The sequence below is a fragment of the Grammomys surdaster genome, unplaced genomic scaffold, assembly GCF_004785775.1.
Source record: "Grammomys surdaster isolate TR1022 unplaced genomic scaffold, NIH_TR_1.0 125974, whole genome shotgun sequence".
In the NCBI taxonomy this organism is placed as follows: Eukaryota; Metazoa; Chordata; class Mammalia; order Rodentia; family Muridae; genus Grammomys; species Grammomys surdaster.
The window spans coordinates 267,674-283,645 of record NW_021620791.1 but is presented as its reverse complement, the minus strand read 5'-3'; the positions used below and the strand labels follow the sequence as shown (position 1 = coordinate 283,645).

Genomic DNA, 15,972 nt, shown 5'->3' with positions numbered 1-15,972 from the left:
GATTTTATGTGAATTTGCCAGATCTTTGTTTTGTCTCCTTGTTAATCCTTCAGTCCTTTACTCCTCCCTCCCTCTGTCCCTCCCTTCCTCCTCTCTTTTACATCTTTCCCTCTCTCTTTCCCTCCTTCCTCCCCTCCCTCCTCCCTCCGTCCTCTTCTTCCTTCCTCAGTATTTACTAATAACCTTGTGATGTTTTAAGGTGGACATTGGGGTGTAAAGATGAACAAAGTCAGATCATTGCCTCAGGGATCGCACAGGCTAGTGAATGATTAATTATAAAATAGCGTGCTCGCGTACTGCCGGAGAGGAAGGTCAGGCATCACACCACGAGGTGACTTCCTACACATGAGGAGGAAAGAAAAAAACTCAGTGTGAGAAGTCAGATGGAATTAACAGTTATATAAAGTACAGTTTTGTAGGTCATGAAGTAGATTTGAAATTCTTATAGTCTCCAAATTTTCATGAATCAACAGGAAGTGATTCTTAAAAAATCTTCATATTCTTGTTGTTTAAAGTCTGTTTTTAGTCCTCTTTATGGTCCTTTGAAAGGCTCTATCCCAGTCATATCCCCCATTTCTGTCAGCTTTCCACATCCACAGATGGGATGTCAGACCCTTTTAGGGAGTGCCTGGCCTGGGAGTGTGTGGAAGAATCCTGGGGGACACAGTGTTCGGAACACATCCACCATGTGCTAGCCTGTTTTGAATGTGCGTGTGCCCATGTGCTGCTTTCAGTGTGGTAATCGGTTCCCAGCCGTGACAATCACTTGATGAGAGACTGGACTGTTGTGGTTAAAAGCACAGCCTTTGGTTTCAGAGAAACCTGGCTTGAAGTCTTGACTCTGACACTCATTAAATGTGTGGCTTTGGGAAGTTTCCTGAATCTGATCTTAAAGAACTCTGAAGTCCAGGCTTTAGTTCTTTTATTGTGGAAAATTATGCAATTTCCCAATGTGGAGGATCAAAATTCGAATGTTCCATGGACATCCTCCTCCCCAGAGCCCTAGCCATTCTTACGCAATATACAGCCACTCTGCCACACAAGGGAGTTGAGGCACCCTGCAAAACATCCCTCGGAGCACATATCGATTGAAAAAAAAAATCCTTTAGGGAGAAATCAACTCTGCTAAGGCCAGCTCAGTCTTTAGCTTGGTTCTGGTGATGGTGTCTGAGGATCAACTACCTTCTTGGTATAGAGGTTACATCCAGACACAGACCAGGGGCAGCTGTCTTTCTAGAGCAGCTGGTTAACTGAACTCAGACAAAGGTCCTCTGTTGTTTTTCACAGGCGCCACTGTGGCTGTAGCCTGGCAGAGGAGAGATGCATAATGGTATGTTCTGGGTTTAGATAAATATTCCTCAACAGTCCACTTTGCACTCTGCCACCCTACTGTCTTCTCTTCTGTAATTCTACATTGTGAACATGAGAGACCAAGTCTTTTGGGTTCAGACTCCATCTTGGAGAACGTGACCTAAGGTTGAACTCAAATAAACTAACAGGGCAGTACCTAGCACCAATTTCCAGGTTACCCCCCCAACAAGACTTGGATCTCCAGGTTACTCCCCTCCCTAAACAAGACCTGCATCTAGCACCATTCTTCAGCTTATTCCCCTCAACAGATCTGCACCCCCAGGCTACAAGCCCACCCCTGTCTAGCCACCACCGTGCAGGAGGAAAGCAGAAGTTAAGTTTATGGTTTGGCTCCCATCACTAGCTGATGATGTTTGAGGCCAGAGTAGCCTCCCCCAACCCCAATTAGATGCTTGCCAGGCTAGAAACACTTACCCCTCACTTGCCATTTTCTATAAAACCTTGTCCCGATGAGTGTTTGGAGCTTTTTCTCCGCTGGAACGGTCCTGTGGGTCATTGGTGAATTAAGCTCAAGGTTGAGTTCGGGAAGAAAGACCCTTGTGTGATAACATCAGATCGACTCCTGGTTTGTCTTTGGGGATTTACAAACACTTCCTGGTTCTACAGCCACATGCTTCTCCAGAGCCCTCCAGGGGAGCTTGCTGACACTCTTTGTCCAGAAGCTTAAGCACTATTGTCCAGAACTACACTCAGCTCTGTACTGTCCCATGAAACTTCAGCAAAAGCTTTGGTTGGGGTAGATGTAGAATTTTGGAATCTGGAGCCTCTTTTCATCATGATAGCCCAGGCTCTTGGAACCCTCAAATCTCATAGTTGGAATGACAATTTAAAGGTCTAAGCTCTAGACCTTTACTCTAAAGGTAGTTTTCAAAAGAAGAAGCAGAGGCTGAAGAAGGAAGAATGACTGACTTACCCAGGGTCACAAACCCCATTAGTGGTAAATCCAGGGCCAGCATTCTGGGACCTGTGATTCCTCGGGGCAGGTGGGTGAGCTTTGTTGTGACAAACTCACTCTCTTCAACGTTTAGTCTTGTTTCTATCTCTTCTAGGCCTCATAAGGGTCCCTATAAGGTGGAAGTCAATACAGGCAAATGTGGAGACACATAGGATCTATGAAAATGGATAACAATGCGCCAGGGGCAGGGGGAACAGGGGAAGGCTCCAGTTGGTTTTTAGCTTCATTTCTCATTTGCTGGAACTTGTTCATGGAACTCAGTTGAACATGTAATCACGTGGTCCATCCTGGCAGCATAGGCTAAGCAAATAATACAAGACTAAAAGGAGATTTAGTTTTTCTTGTCTTCCCAAGAGACATTAAACAGGTTTTCATATTTAGACCAGGGCAACACATCTTAAATACTTTTCCTGTGTGCTCTTCACTGCCCAGTTTCTTCACACCCTGTTCTCTGAAGCTGTCCCTCCTTCAATGACAATAAATCTTAACAGTGACTGACCCAGTTTGGGTCACACATGTATCTCTTGGACTGTTCATTGAGGTGAGAGATGCACTGTTACTGGCTAGGTTTGAGGCGTATGACCATCCCTGGGCAGAAGGGTCATGCTGTGTCGGTGCTATGCCAACACTGTATGTGATGGTCAGAACAGGGCTCTAGAAGACTTTGAATGGGCAGGGGTGTGTTATTAAAGAGGAGCAGCAATACTGGGGAGATGAAAACCTATGGGAGCCTCACAAGAAGCAAGACAATGCTGATGTCATTAGAATTAAGCACTGGTATTAGTGATTTCCCAGGATGTCAAAAGAACAGGGCATCCCGAGAGCCAGTTTGGATGTGTGTCATCCTTAAATTCAGTTTCTTCATCCATTCATGTGTACCTTTATTTGTTCTGGTGGCATTTAGGTTGGGTTTTTAGGAATGGGTGAAATTTAGGCAAGAATTGGGGAAGGTGTGAGCGTTTCAAGGGGGAAATGCTGTATTAGCCTAGGGACCATTCACCCATCAGGCCCAGCCACAGACCATGTAAAGAGCCAGGAAATAGATTTGGACCAAGTTACTCAATTCTAGGACTTGTAATATAAATTCAGGCAAGGGAAGCAATCCCTAGGTAAAAGGCTCGAAACATACTGTGTCCCTCTTCATCCATTTTTCATTGGAAAATCCCAAACCACATCTGTTTTTCAGGTTCTTTCCAAATAAACAATAACTTCTCATTTTATTCTTTGGAAACAGGGTCTCGAGGAGATCAGGCTATCTTCAAGTTTCCTATGTAGCATCAAACGCCTCAGGATGGCAAGTGTGATCCTGGTTGCATGAGGTGCTAGGGCTCTAGCCTGGGGCTTTGTGAATATGGCGTAAGCTTGTCACCAGCTGAGCGATGGTCCCCATTACCAGGCTTGAATTAGGGTGACTTACTCATCAAAGAGTTAGGGAAACTTGTTTGTCAAAAATGATTGTTCAAACATGTTGGCTTCTTCCTTGGTTACAGTCTGCTGCTTGTTAGATTTTTACTCCTTAAAATCCTAGACACCTCTTTGTCCTCTGCTTCCAGTGTCTTCCTTTGATTTATTCACTTGATACATGCTGATGAGCCCTTCAAACTCAGACTGAGTTTCCTTGAATAGGAAACAAACTCAGTATGTCTAACCTATCTCCCACCTTGGTGTTAGTGCAGGGATGGATGGAGAGGCACCTGAATGAAGAGATGGCTATGTTCTGCAGGGATGGTACTCAGGTTTTGTGCCGGCTATGAGTGCGTTCGATTGCAAATATCAGGCTACTCTAATACAAGGTTAGTTAAACAAACAATGATTTACATTTCTCACAAATAAAGAAGCTTGAAAGCAAGCATCTGCCCCTGTCTCATGGTCACTAACTTGTACAAGGCAGGAAGAGAGGAAGGAAAATGACCGCTATACAGTGTTCTTCTGCCCATGTCTTAGTAGCCACCTTAGCTGCAAGGGAAGATGGGAAGTCCAGTTCCTCACCTACTGAGAAATATGTTTATTTGGTTAAAAAGAAGAAGGGTGGGGGTGGGATGCAAAACCAAGCAAGGTCTGGGGGCCTGCTAGGCAGCCGGTCCAGCTGAAATGTAAGTTCCAGTCTCAAAACATACGGTACAAAGTGACAGAGGAAAATGTGATGTAGCCTCTGACCTGTGTGCACGTAACACACACACACACACACACACACACACACACACAGAGAGAGAGAGAGAGAGAGAGAGAGAGAGAGAGAGAGAGAGAGAGAGAGGCAGAGAGAGAGAGAGACAGAGACAGACAGAGAGACAGACAGAGAGACAGACAGAGAGACAGACAGAGAGGCAAGCACATCCACACATACATGCACACACGTGCGCACACAAATTCAAAACAAAATAACAAAGAAAGAGGAAGTAGCTATTAGCCAGGCAGCCAGTGGCATCCACCACATGTTTCATCTCATACTGTGAAGTCAGAACCATGATGGAGTGCTACCTTAATTATTATGAAGCTGACGGGTAAAGGTCAAGTTGATTAATCATGGTTCATTCTAAGTGTGGAATGTGGCAAAATGGCAAGGTTGGTGAATATTTGCCATCTTTGAGTCCATTCCGTGGACTGATCTGTTTCCCAGAGCATTGGAAGGATCTGATCATCAGAGGTTGGGGACTTGGGCTTGGGGATGGCTGTTTGGAGGCAGGAGCAGAAGAGCAGAGGGTGATCTGAGAATGTTTATCCCCTTGCAACTATCCCTGCGGCATCACCAAGGCTTACATTGTATCTTCTTTCAGGTAGTTACCATAGTTTACATTGTGTCTCCTTTCAGGTAGCCACAGTGGCTTACATTGTATCTCCTTTCAGGTCGCCTACTCTGTACTTCTGTCCACTACTGGCCCTTTGCTTTTTCTAGCTAAGCTCTCGTCCTCCATCCTTAGTTGTTTTTCTAAACCCCACCTACACCTTTGTAATAGTAGCTTGAATATGTACCCCCAGGTTACTCAGTGTAAGCTCTGCCTCTCCTGAAAGGATCCAAACCAAGTCTAATCCTTGAAGCTCTTGTTACGGAGAAAGGTTTAGAAACTTATTCTCCCGGTTAGAGTTTAAGTTCTTCAAAGTTGAGAGGAACCAGAGTGCTTCTTCTACTCTGTGGGATACCTGACTCTAAGGCCTTCTGGAATGTGCTCAAGTGTTTCTTATTCACGTGTACTGACCCCTCCTACCATTACTAGAGCCACGGTTCATAAGCGTGAGGTGCTGTGAGGTGTTTTACACGGGGAGCTGACACTCCTGACTCCGCCCAGATTGTATTGTCAGGCCACTGAGAGTTGTTGTTCCCAGGGGGCTGTTACAGCACAAGTGTGCTAGATACATAAGTGTGCGCATGCTTGCTGGACCACACCCCCTTTACTCCCTCCTGCTTCTCCTCTCTCCTGGCCATTGGTCTACACTGGGAAGACAGGCTGATACAGGATTGGATTTTCCACTCACCCACGAGTGCTGGAGGAAGTGGGGAGGAGCTATCCAGTGTCTTCAGTGTGGCTTCTTCACCTTTAATGAACATGCTGATCCCCTGGGCGCCCTGTCCAGTCACTGCTGCTGGAAATCTAGGGACCACATTTGAATGTGTTCAACATAGCCCTTCACCACCCAGCCCTGTAGCCACTAACTAACCCCGTGTGTCTCTTTCATGCATTTTTATCCTCCTTGCTTTTTCTCTTGTCATCTGGTTTAGCAACAGAAAACCAACTCATGACTGTTTGTTTAGCTCATGTCAAAAGAAGAAATGTGTTGCTTTAATATAAATGGAGGGACAGGGAGATGGAGGGTTTTAGGAAGTGTGGATGTCAGGGACTCAAATGATGTCACTGCCACCATTTAGCATCACCTCCACCCCTTCCCGATGCTACATGGAGTTTTCACTTATACATGGGCTTCCTCTCCTGGTGAGACCTCTGACCTTGGGAGGCTCATTCTGTGGCTCTCTCCTCTGGCTTGAAGTGTTCTCTCCTAGACAGAGGGAGGAGGAGAAGGGAGGAGGGAAAGAGAGGAGGGAGAAAAAATGCTTATGAGTCTCAGGAAATGGACAAGGCTCAGGAGGTAAGGCTCCCCTTGAGGTTGTATAAGCAGTAAGCAATGGCCTTCAGCAAGTTGCACAGACAGCTTCAGTAACTCAGCTCTTGTGAGTCATCACCCAGGCTAGGTGATAGATGCTCGGTAATACGTATGCCCGAGTTACCCACACTCTTGTGAGCAATCCCTATGAAACTTATTGGTTCATCAAGCTAAACTTGTAGGGACCATTTATTTGGGTCTGTTATTGGTGCCCTAGCTGAGGTGCACAGATGTTTGTTCCCATGTCCTATAAAAAGTCACCGAACCTGGCTCCTGGCAAATATTATCACACTCACCATCCACACTGGAAGAAGCAGTCCTTTCTCCCAGAACCTGATTGGTTCAGATTGGGCTTTGTGTGTGGCTTTGTATCTGTCTAGGTGCACTAGAGTGTGATGGCTCTTCCCTGGCGGAGGAGGTGAATTGCCATGATGGGCTGCCCCCGCTCTCAACAGAAGACCAATTGCAGAATAGAAAACCCCTTGAAGGAAGTGCTGGGGTGTAAAGGGTCCACAATAGATAGAAACAGCAGCTGGCCGCTCTACCTGCTGCTCTTTACTACCTCTTCAGAAACCCTGCCTCTCCTAGGTCCGCCATTCTTCAACCAAGCACAGCCTGACACATTTTGCTAGGTGGCTAAACCACCTTTGTTATTCATTCCTATTATCAGGGCTCTTCCCCTGGTTGCTGCAGACATTAGGCATTTGATGGTGGCTCCCACGGACTTGCTTGAAGGATTCCTTTAAATTGCTTCTGAGAGAGACAAGCCTAACTGCAAGGGTGGTAAATAGCAGGAGGGAAGTGCAGCCACCTGTGGAGATTCGCTGGAGACACTCATTAATGGGAAGAACTAGACAGCATGGGAATGATGAGGGGCCAGGCGCTGGTGACACAGAGAAAAGGCAGTGCAGAGACCAGAATGAGCCAGCTATGCCAGCCAGTGCTAAATTTCTCTCCCTCTCTCTCTCCTACCCTCCCTCCCTCCCTCCTTCTCTCCCTGCCTCCCTGCCTCCTCCCTTTTCCTTTCCCTCCCTCCTCCCTGTCCTCTCCCTCCCCCCTCCCTTATTGAATGCTGCTATAAGTTGCTTTGGTCATGGTGCTTCTTCATTACAGCAATAGAAAGGCAACTTAGGCAGTAGCAGGAGAGAGATTTGGCTTCAGGTGTCTTAACCTTCAGAGTGTGCTCTTAACCACCTCACCTTCATCTCTTTACACCCCTGGGATTCAGGAGGAAGAACGATACATGGAGGCCAGCCTCACTCTGGTGGAAGCTCACCTGTTCTCTTCCCTGTGACTGGATGTGAGCCTGTAGCTGTTGTTCTTGGCTGCCTGTCCTCTCATCTGGCTGGGCGGACACTCAAAGGAACCCTGCTTAGGTCTGACTCTTAATGTCCCTTCCGGTTTCCTTTCTCAAGAGCTTTCCCTCTAATCATGTCCCTAAGCCATTGTCCTCACCAAGCTTGACTTGTGGCCACATGGAAGAGGTATTCTGGAGGCATGACATGGTACACCATGGTCCTGAAGTCAGAACACTGGATTCTGAAGGAAGATGAGTAGTTAGCCAGTAGTTGCCTTCAGATGAGCCTGTGTTCTACATGTCTCCTTGTATGTGATTCTTGCACACAGAGACTCTGGTGGTGCACTCACTGTCCAATCCAAGGTATATAGGATTCCACTATATAAGTGGTTGTTCGCATGCAAGAAGCAGGCACCGTTCTCTGAGATCAACTCCAGAATTATCTATCTCCATATCCTTTGCCAACCCACAGGCATTGCTGTCTTGTGGGGGTGATGCCTCAGTAGGGATAGCAACCACAAGGGTGTATGTGTCAGAGACTGATCTAGACACTAGAGACATTTTACATCATGGGTAAGAATGGGCTTTGACAGCGGAGAGTCTTGAGTATGTTCTAAGTTCAGGATGGCATTGGTCATGATGTTCTAAGTTCAGGATGACGTTGGTCATGATTCTCAGATTAAACCAGATGTAATGCAAAGGAACTTGTGATAGCTCATCTAACTCGGAAGAGAGGTGGACTCTGAGGTGAGAGATGTCTGAATCTCCTCGTGGTAGATTGTCTGACTGTGATATCCATTCCCCTTTCTTCTTAGGGGCAGGACTCCTCTTGCTGATTCTTGGCTACATGGCCAGCTTTTCTTATAGCCAGATGTCACCATGACTTGAATTTTGGTAACAGGAATATGAACAAAAGGGATAATTAAAAAAATGGTTTATGGCTATTTGTGAGTTTGTGCACGTGCGCGCGCGCACACATATTCACACACTTAAAAAAAAAAAACCTTAAAAAACCTACAGCCACAATGACTTGGCAGTGGGAGGTGACCAAGTCAGGACTACAGGATGAAGTCTCAAGAGCCAGACGCCAATGAAGAGCAGAGAACAGAGGGAAGGTTACAAAAACGTTTAGTCTTTGCTTTATTGAGTTACAACAAATGAGCAACAAGTTAGAAAAACTGCTTTTATTCAAACTCCCTAGCATTTAATTTTGTGCAGTGTACTCAAGTGGGGTCAAGGGGTCGTGGGGCATGGGAGGGGAACAAGGACAGCAAACAGAATCCATGTCTCGACATTTACATGAGATATATCTCTTGGCTTTCTTTCTTTAAAAGCTAGGACTAACTAAAAAAAAAGTGCACTCAGGTATCTAAAATTGGCCCAACACACACACACACACACACACACACACACACACACACGTGCACACACACACCCACACCAACAATAACAACAGCAATAACAACAACAAAAATCAATCCATAGTGAGGCTCTGAGCTGAAATCTTGTCAAAAGCCACACCAAGAAAAGGCAGTGAGAAGAGAAAAGAAAAGCAGAGCTGTTTACCTTGGTACCATCTAGTCAGGAAGACCTCTCTCTCTTAATTTCCCAAGAGTAATGGTGGCACCATCCGACGTGGGAGCCCTTTCTGCTGGTATTTTAAAAAGATCTGTAAAGAGGGCAGCCACCTGTTCCCCCAATTATCCAAAGCAGTTGAGAAGCCAGACCCACCTCATGGTGTGGGACTGAGGCAGGGTCCCCAAAAGGCAGCTGGGGAATGGGGTAGGGTTTGATGCTACTTGTGAGCCCATTCCAATTTGAGCCAGAAGGACCAACCTCAGCCCTTCCCACCAAGACATCTCCCAAATGTCAAACTACCTTAAAGAAGAAATTCGTCCTACCTAAAATCCAGTAGATACACTGGTACTTATGCTAATGCTCCCTCCCCCTCATTAATAAAGCGAAAAGAAGAAAGAGAAAAGAAAAGCAATGTGGTTAGCCCTCCTTCCTGGGGATAAAAAAACACAAACGCCTTACCACAGAAGTGCTGGAAAAGGAAGTTGCCCTCGATTAAAAAGGTAACAAAATTCCCACATTGTATAAATCAGTTCCAGTATAGCAAGAGGCGGGGCTGGGGCAAAGGCAAAGACTATGTACAGGAACCCATTGAAAACGCAGTAGTAGGACTTTGGCACTATGAACAATTCCCACCCAGCCTCTAGGAGGGATATTGAGAGCTCCGGAGTTCCTGTGGCCTCCAGGCACCACTGAAGCACTTCCGCTCAGAGTCGCTGGTGAAGTGGCCCACAGCCGCTGGGGCGGGGCCTTCTTCTTTCTTCAAAGACAAAGCATCTCCTTGGTCAGTGCAGAGGTTCAGACCAGCTGCCCTAGAGGGATGACACAAACCAAAGGGAAGTCAGAAAGAGGACTGCCATTTCTTGGGGTGGAAGGCTTCTTTGTAGGCCTCCTGCAGGTTGGGAACTCCTTCCAAAGCCTTCATGGGGTTTGAAGGAAGGACACATGCCCTTCAAGTTGGGCTATATTTGAATCTCAAATGCCCCCATGGCCTATCTATGTTTAAACACTTGGCCCCAAATTGCTGGATTATTTTGGGAAGCTATGGCTATTTTGGGAGGTGGGGCCCAATAAGAAGAAGCAGGACACTTTGGGAGGGTTCTTGGGGCAGGGGGTGGACCCAATAAGAAGAAGCAGGACACTTTGGGAGGGTTCTTGGGGCGGGGGGTTGGGGGAGGAAGGATATGTTATCCCTGGCTGCTTCTGGTTCTTTTTGCTTTCTGTCAGTCACATGTTCCTTCCCAATGCCACACCCCAGACCTAGAAACACAGCCCCAAGTTACCAGGGCCTGAACCACTGAACTGTAGGCTAAAATTCAAATTAAGTCACTCTTGTCAGGGATTCTGCTATATTCATGAAAAGTCTGACCTACAGGGTCTCAAGAGATACTGCCTTGCTTTTCCTGATTTAGGTGTAACTTTAGAGGGGTAGGCTGACAAGGTGTGTGTGTGTGTGTGTGTGTCTGTCTATCTGTCTGTCTGTCTGTCTGTGTGATGTAGAGGACACAGGACAATTTGTGGGAGTTGCTTCTTTTTTTCCATCCTATGTCTGCTCCAGGGATCAAACTCAGACTTGACAATCACCTTTACCAACTGAACCATCTTAGCAGCCTTTCTTATAAAGATTTCAAAAATGGGTATAATGGGGATGATGACAATGATGGTAAAATGTTGAGCAAGTCCTTAGGACTGATTGACAGGCCAAAGTCTGACCCAGAAAAAGGAAGACAAAGCTCCTCCTGTGGTTCCAAGTTCCACTCCTCTGCTGAGGTGCAGGAACTCAGTTGGGCAGAGGAGCACTTGGCTGCATTTACCCTGTGAACCAATGTTGGGTGATGGGCTTGAGAGAAGCACAGATACACTCCTCAGGGGATGGGACAACATAGCCTACATACGATGAGGAGCCCGGGCTGGGGTATGGGAACTCCATCTTAGCTCATCAGCAATTGTCCTAAGGTTAGTGGCAATTGTCTGGGTGCATGGAGGGGCCTTCTGTGGGAGACTTAGACAGTGGCTCTGTAGAGGAAGGCTTCCTCTGTACTCCCTATGGTGGTTCTTGATGAAAAAAAGACAGTCCATTCTTATTCATACTGACTGTTCATCGTGAGAAATGGGTATATACCACTTCCTCAGGGTGGACCAGAGAGTAAATAGCTTTTGCAGGAAGGAATGGCTGAGAAGGGAAGCTCATTGGCTGAACTCTCAGGGCCTCTAGATACCTCATTATCACGGAGAACTCTGTTCTGATCTATGTGACCATAGGTCACATTCTGATGTAGGGAGTGTGGCCACATGACAGGGGACTGGTCAGAAGCAGGTGAAGCTCCTGCTGTCCTCGGGTACGAGGTTCTGGGCCTTTCAACCTGCTCAGCCTTACCAAGTTTCCTGGCACGGTCCACTACCGCCTCCCCAACTCTTTTTCTCTTTCCTCAGTTATCCCAGCTACATGTGCATGGCTCCAGACCCTGAGAGCGTTCTTCAGATCTCTTGGATTCTAATTCTCCTCTGATGTCCCCAGAGTATGTGGCCATGGGAGGGCTCAGTACGTGGGAACTGGCAGAGGTGTCAAAGTGAGCCTACAAATGGGACCCCTGTCTGCAGGCATCAGACGCTCATGGTCCAAACCTAAAGGTCAGCAGGTCAGCAAGTGCCCCATAGGCTAGTCTTTCCAGTACAAAGTCCTGCTAGGTGTAAAGTAAGAGTGGATGAGCCTGTGTTTCTCACAGTTCTACAGTGCGCACATAGAAGGAAGCAGGGTAGACAGAGCTAGTTCTGATCCCAAGGTCCCCTTCGCCATCTGCAACAGTCATTCTTCCGTCAGCATATGCCAGCATCAGACTCCTGATCAGAGGCTGTGGCACACTGGGCATGATCCTACTTCCATGTTATTGAGGGGCATTCAGGAGCCACTCTGTTTCCTCCCTGTACCGCCTTCACATGCTGCTGTGGGGACAAGACCCAGTCTCCACGAAGCCTCAGGCCCCACAGGAATGAGATTGGATGTAACTGGGGATTATTCTCTATGCCTTTTCTCTTCCACTATACCAGCTCACTTTGCTTCCAGCCCCTGGCCTCATCACACACAGAGATCTCCCCCAGTCATACAGCTGGGATACCTTATGGTGTGGCCGTCACATACTGCTTTCAGTTGTCTGGTGGATTGTACGTTGGTGTGAGTCAGTCAGGCCATTTGTGGTACCCATAGGGTTTGGTGCTGACCCCAGCCACCATCTCCCTGTAGTGCACACGTGGGATACTCAACAGGCATTTGTTAGTGAGTGGAAAGGGAAGCAGGTGTGGAGCTGTTACGGCGATAGATGCTGTCCAGGGGAGCGACAAAGCCCACACTGGAGCCTTGGTTGTTCTCTTTATAACCTATCACTGTGCTATGTCTGTGTGGTTCTTGCTAACTCCCTTGGGAGTCTTATTGCTTGGTTGCATACCACCCAGGAGAGCATGCATGCCCTGTGGGTCACCATACCCCCAGAGCTTTGGAGGAAACTGCAAGGTCACTAGGCACAGTTCCTTGTGGCCTCCATTGGAAAGGCCTCAAGGAAATCCAACCTCAATATAAACCAGAGACAGGAAGCCTCCCCACCTCCCACATCTGTCTTGAGGATAATTTACCACAGTGAAAATACTAATTCTTTGGCAAAATCTGTTTCCCTAGTACTGTACATGTTGACGAAACATTAAGACAAAAAAACAAAAAAAACAAAAACAAAACAAAAACAAACAAACAAAAAACCCCAAACCAATCCAGAATCATGTGACTGCTCTTTTTTTTTGTCTATTTTTCTTTTTTCCACCATACAACTTTCTCTCCAGCTCCCGAGGACTTGAGAGAGAAAAACTGCACTACCTCAGAGAGATGGTGAATATTTTCTCATAACATATTCTTTTATTTTGTCTGTCTGTCTATTTGTCTGTCTGTCTCCAAAACTACCCCACTCAGTGGTAACTGAATACAGTGATAACTGGTGACACCGTGAGGCTGAAGGTAAGTCCCTTGTCCCCTGTGGCTGATGCCTTGAAGATGTCCATTCATGGCTGGTCTTTTCTACCACGTTCCAAGGAGGAGCTGGGGAGCTGAGGGTCTGGTACCGCTTCCTCTCAAAGTCCCCACCATACTCGGTCCAGCTTCCTCGGAACAGTGCTGAGTTCCATGTGGATGCTTTGGGAGGTCTATGTAGTGGTCGTCATCCAAACCAGCTGCAACCTTCTCTCAACACATTTGTTAAGGCAAGATGCTTTCCTTGTGGGGTCAGAGGGGACATACAGCCACGGTGCCCTTATCTGAAGCTGACAGTTATATCTCTTAGACTCTAAAGGTTAAACATCTTAGGGCCATGCAGCTATGTAGGCTGGGATTGTTTCACCAGTGAGGGAGCAGAAAGGGAGCCTTGAATCCAACACTCCTAGAGTTCAAAAATTACAAAGTGTGTCAGATTTGCAGTAGGGCATGTCAAAATGCCTGTCACACTGATGTGCCACAATTCTGATTCCAGCAGCATAGAGCCTGGGAGCCTGGCTTTGGTCTTCCACCTGAAAATTTTTTGTATAGACAGGCTAAGCAAGTGTACTGCTTACTCACTGAGGGCTGGCTCTCTGCTAACCATTTTATCCCACAATAATGGGTCCTCTGTTGCTGTTGGGAAGAAACCTGCTTTCAGTTTAACTGTGGTTCCTTTGTAGGTCATCATTAGGTTTTGGATGGGGTTGGGTTCAAGAGGATACAGAGACAGATTACTGGGGGGGGGGAACAAAGGGTGTATTAGGAGAGTTTTTTTAAATAGCCATGGACAGACAGACAGAAAGGAAAAAGCATGGAGGAGACTCTGAGGATAGCCCAGGACCCAGGAGACAATCAGAGCCCGTGTGGCAGAGGAGGGAGTCTCTTCTTAGAGCTTTGAGGAAAGGGATAGGTTTCATCGCAAGAGCCTGCAGCCATTCTCTGATTCCCAGGCAGAGGCATGGAAGGCTGTGGAGAGAAGGACGTGCTGCTTTGATGTACTCCGACTTCCCCTGGCACTGGATTGTCTATTATTTAGGGGCCCAGAGACCATGTCTCAGCAGGATGTCTGGTGCTATCTGTGGAAATGAGAGAGGAGGCTGCTGCAGGTCTCGTGACCGAGTAGAGGCTAGATTCTAACATTATGTTCTGACAATAATCCTCCCCCACTTTGCTGGTAATCAAAACCTCGCATAACGATGTACACAATTTGGTGAATTTGGACGTGCACATGTTCATGATAGCGTCACCCAACCCAATATTAAACATATTTGGCCCCTGCCAAACTGCCTCCTTCCTGTTTATTTTTTTTTCTGGTGGTAAGGACACTTAATATGAAATCGGCCCTATTAAAGTATTTGTAGTATGTAATACCTGGTTGCTCTCTATGGGTCTATAGGCACTTCACAGGACAGCAGATCTCTAGAAGACACTGCACTTTTCTATCCACAGTGTGACCTCCCAGGCTCCCCCAACGTCACTCCGTTGTCTGTGTCTAAACCTCTCTATACATTTCTGAGTCATTTGTCTTATTGGGGGCAGAGGGCAATGGTCTGACTTTAATTAGAACTGAGGAAGAGAACTTAAGTTGACATGAAAGGGGATTAAACAACTTCCAAGGGGACTAGAAAACTGTCATTCCAAATCCACCTCAGACCAGACCTGGGTCCAGTTTGCCTCACCTGGCCAGAGCTCTCATTTATAGGAAGGCTTGGGGGGGGGCTTCTAGGTAGGAGAACTTGCTGAGACCTATAGGGTGGCAAAACCCCACCTCAGGCTGATCAGGGGGCTCAAGTGCAGTTGGCATCTGAGTACAGTGGGGCTTCTTCTCCCTTCCATTGGCCGGCAGAGCACAATTGGGTGTAAGAGAATCTAACTCCAGTGGAATCAGATCTCAGTCCAATCAGGGAGATTCTTAAAGTGGCATTTCAGTTTCATTTCTGTTGCTGCTATAAAATCCCCTTGACCAAAAGCAACTTAAGGGAGGAAGGGTTTGTTTGAGCTTACTGTTCGAGATCACAGTCCATCATTGAGGGAAGTCAAGGCAGGAACTTGAGAGCCGGCCTGCCTGTTAGTCCACACCACATTGCCTCTCACCAGAAACTCACTGTGTTCACAGCCGAGGATGGACAAACAGAGATCATGGAGGAGGCTGGTTGCTGGTTCCTAGGCTAGCTTATAGTTACTTAGCTTTCTTATAAAGATGGGAGCACAGCCCACAATGGGCTCAATTAACAACCCAAACATGCTCATAGCTCAACTGGGTTATGTAGGTTTGGGTTTGAATTGCAAGTTACTTTCTATCTGGATGACCTTGGGTAAGTCATCTTTCTTTGCTTCTTTTCCATGGGCCATACATAAAGAAACTCACGCTGACTGCAGAGTTACTGTGAAGGACGAATGAGCACATGTAAGGTCCTCGAGCAGTGTCTGGCATGGTAATAGCAGCCAATGCCAGCCCACGTTGCTGTCACAGGCCTCTCACACACACCCTGCTTGATATACAGTGAGTGAATGGCACGAGTTTGCACGAATAGAGACTGACAGAAAATGTCAGCTGGAAAGGCAGGAAGTGATGCGCCAAGTTCACCATATGGAGAGGCAGAAAAAATGTTCACAGGCGTCTCTACTGAACAGGTGCCAGGTGCTAGTGCCTAGGGGCTCTCA

The 15,972-nt window shown here is 46.9% G+C and overlaps 1 protein-coding gene across 1 annotated transcript in view; it reads right to left on the bottom strand.

The window, feature by feature from the left end:
- Positions 1–8,829: 8,829 nt before the first annotated feature.
- The window catches only part of Zhx2 (zinc fingers and homeoboxes 2), a 146,867-nt gene continuing 139,724 nt past the window's right edge, over positions 8,830–15,972 (bottom strand). The window contains exon 4 of the mRNA XM_028753860.1: positions 8,830–10,105. The gene's annotated coding sequence lies outside the window, so the exon portion shown is untranslated. The remainder of the gene's footprint in view (positions 10,106–15,972) is intronic.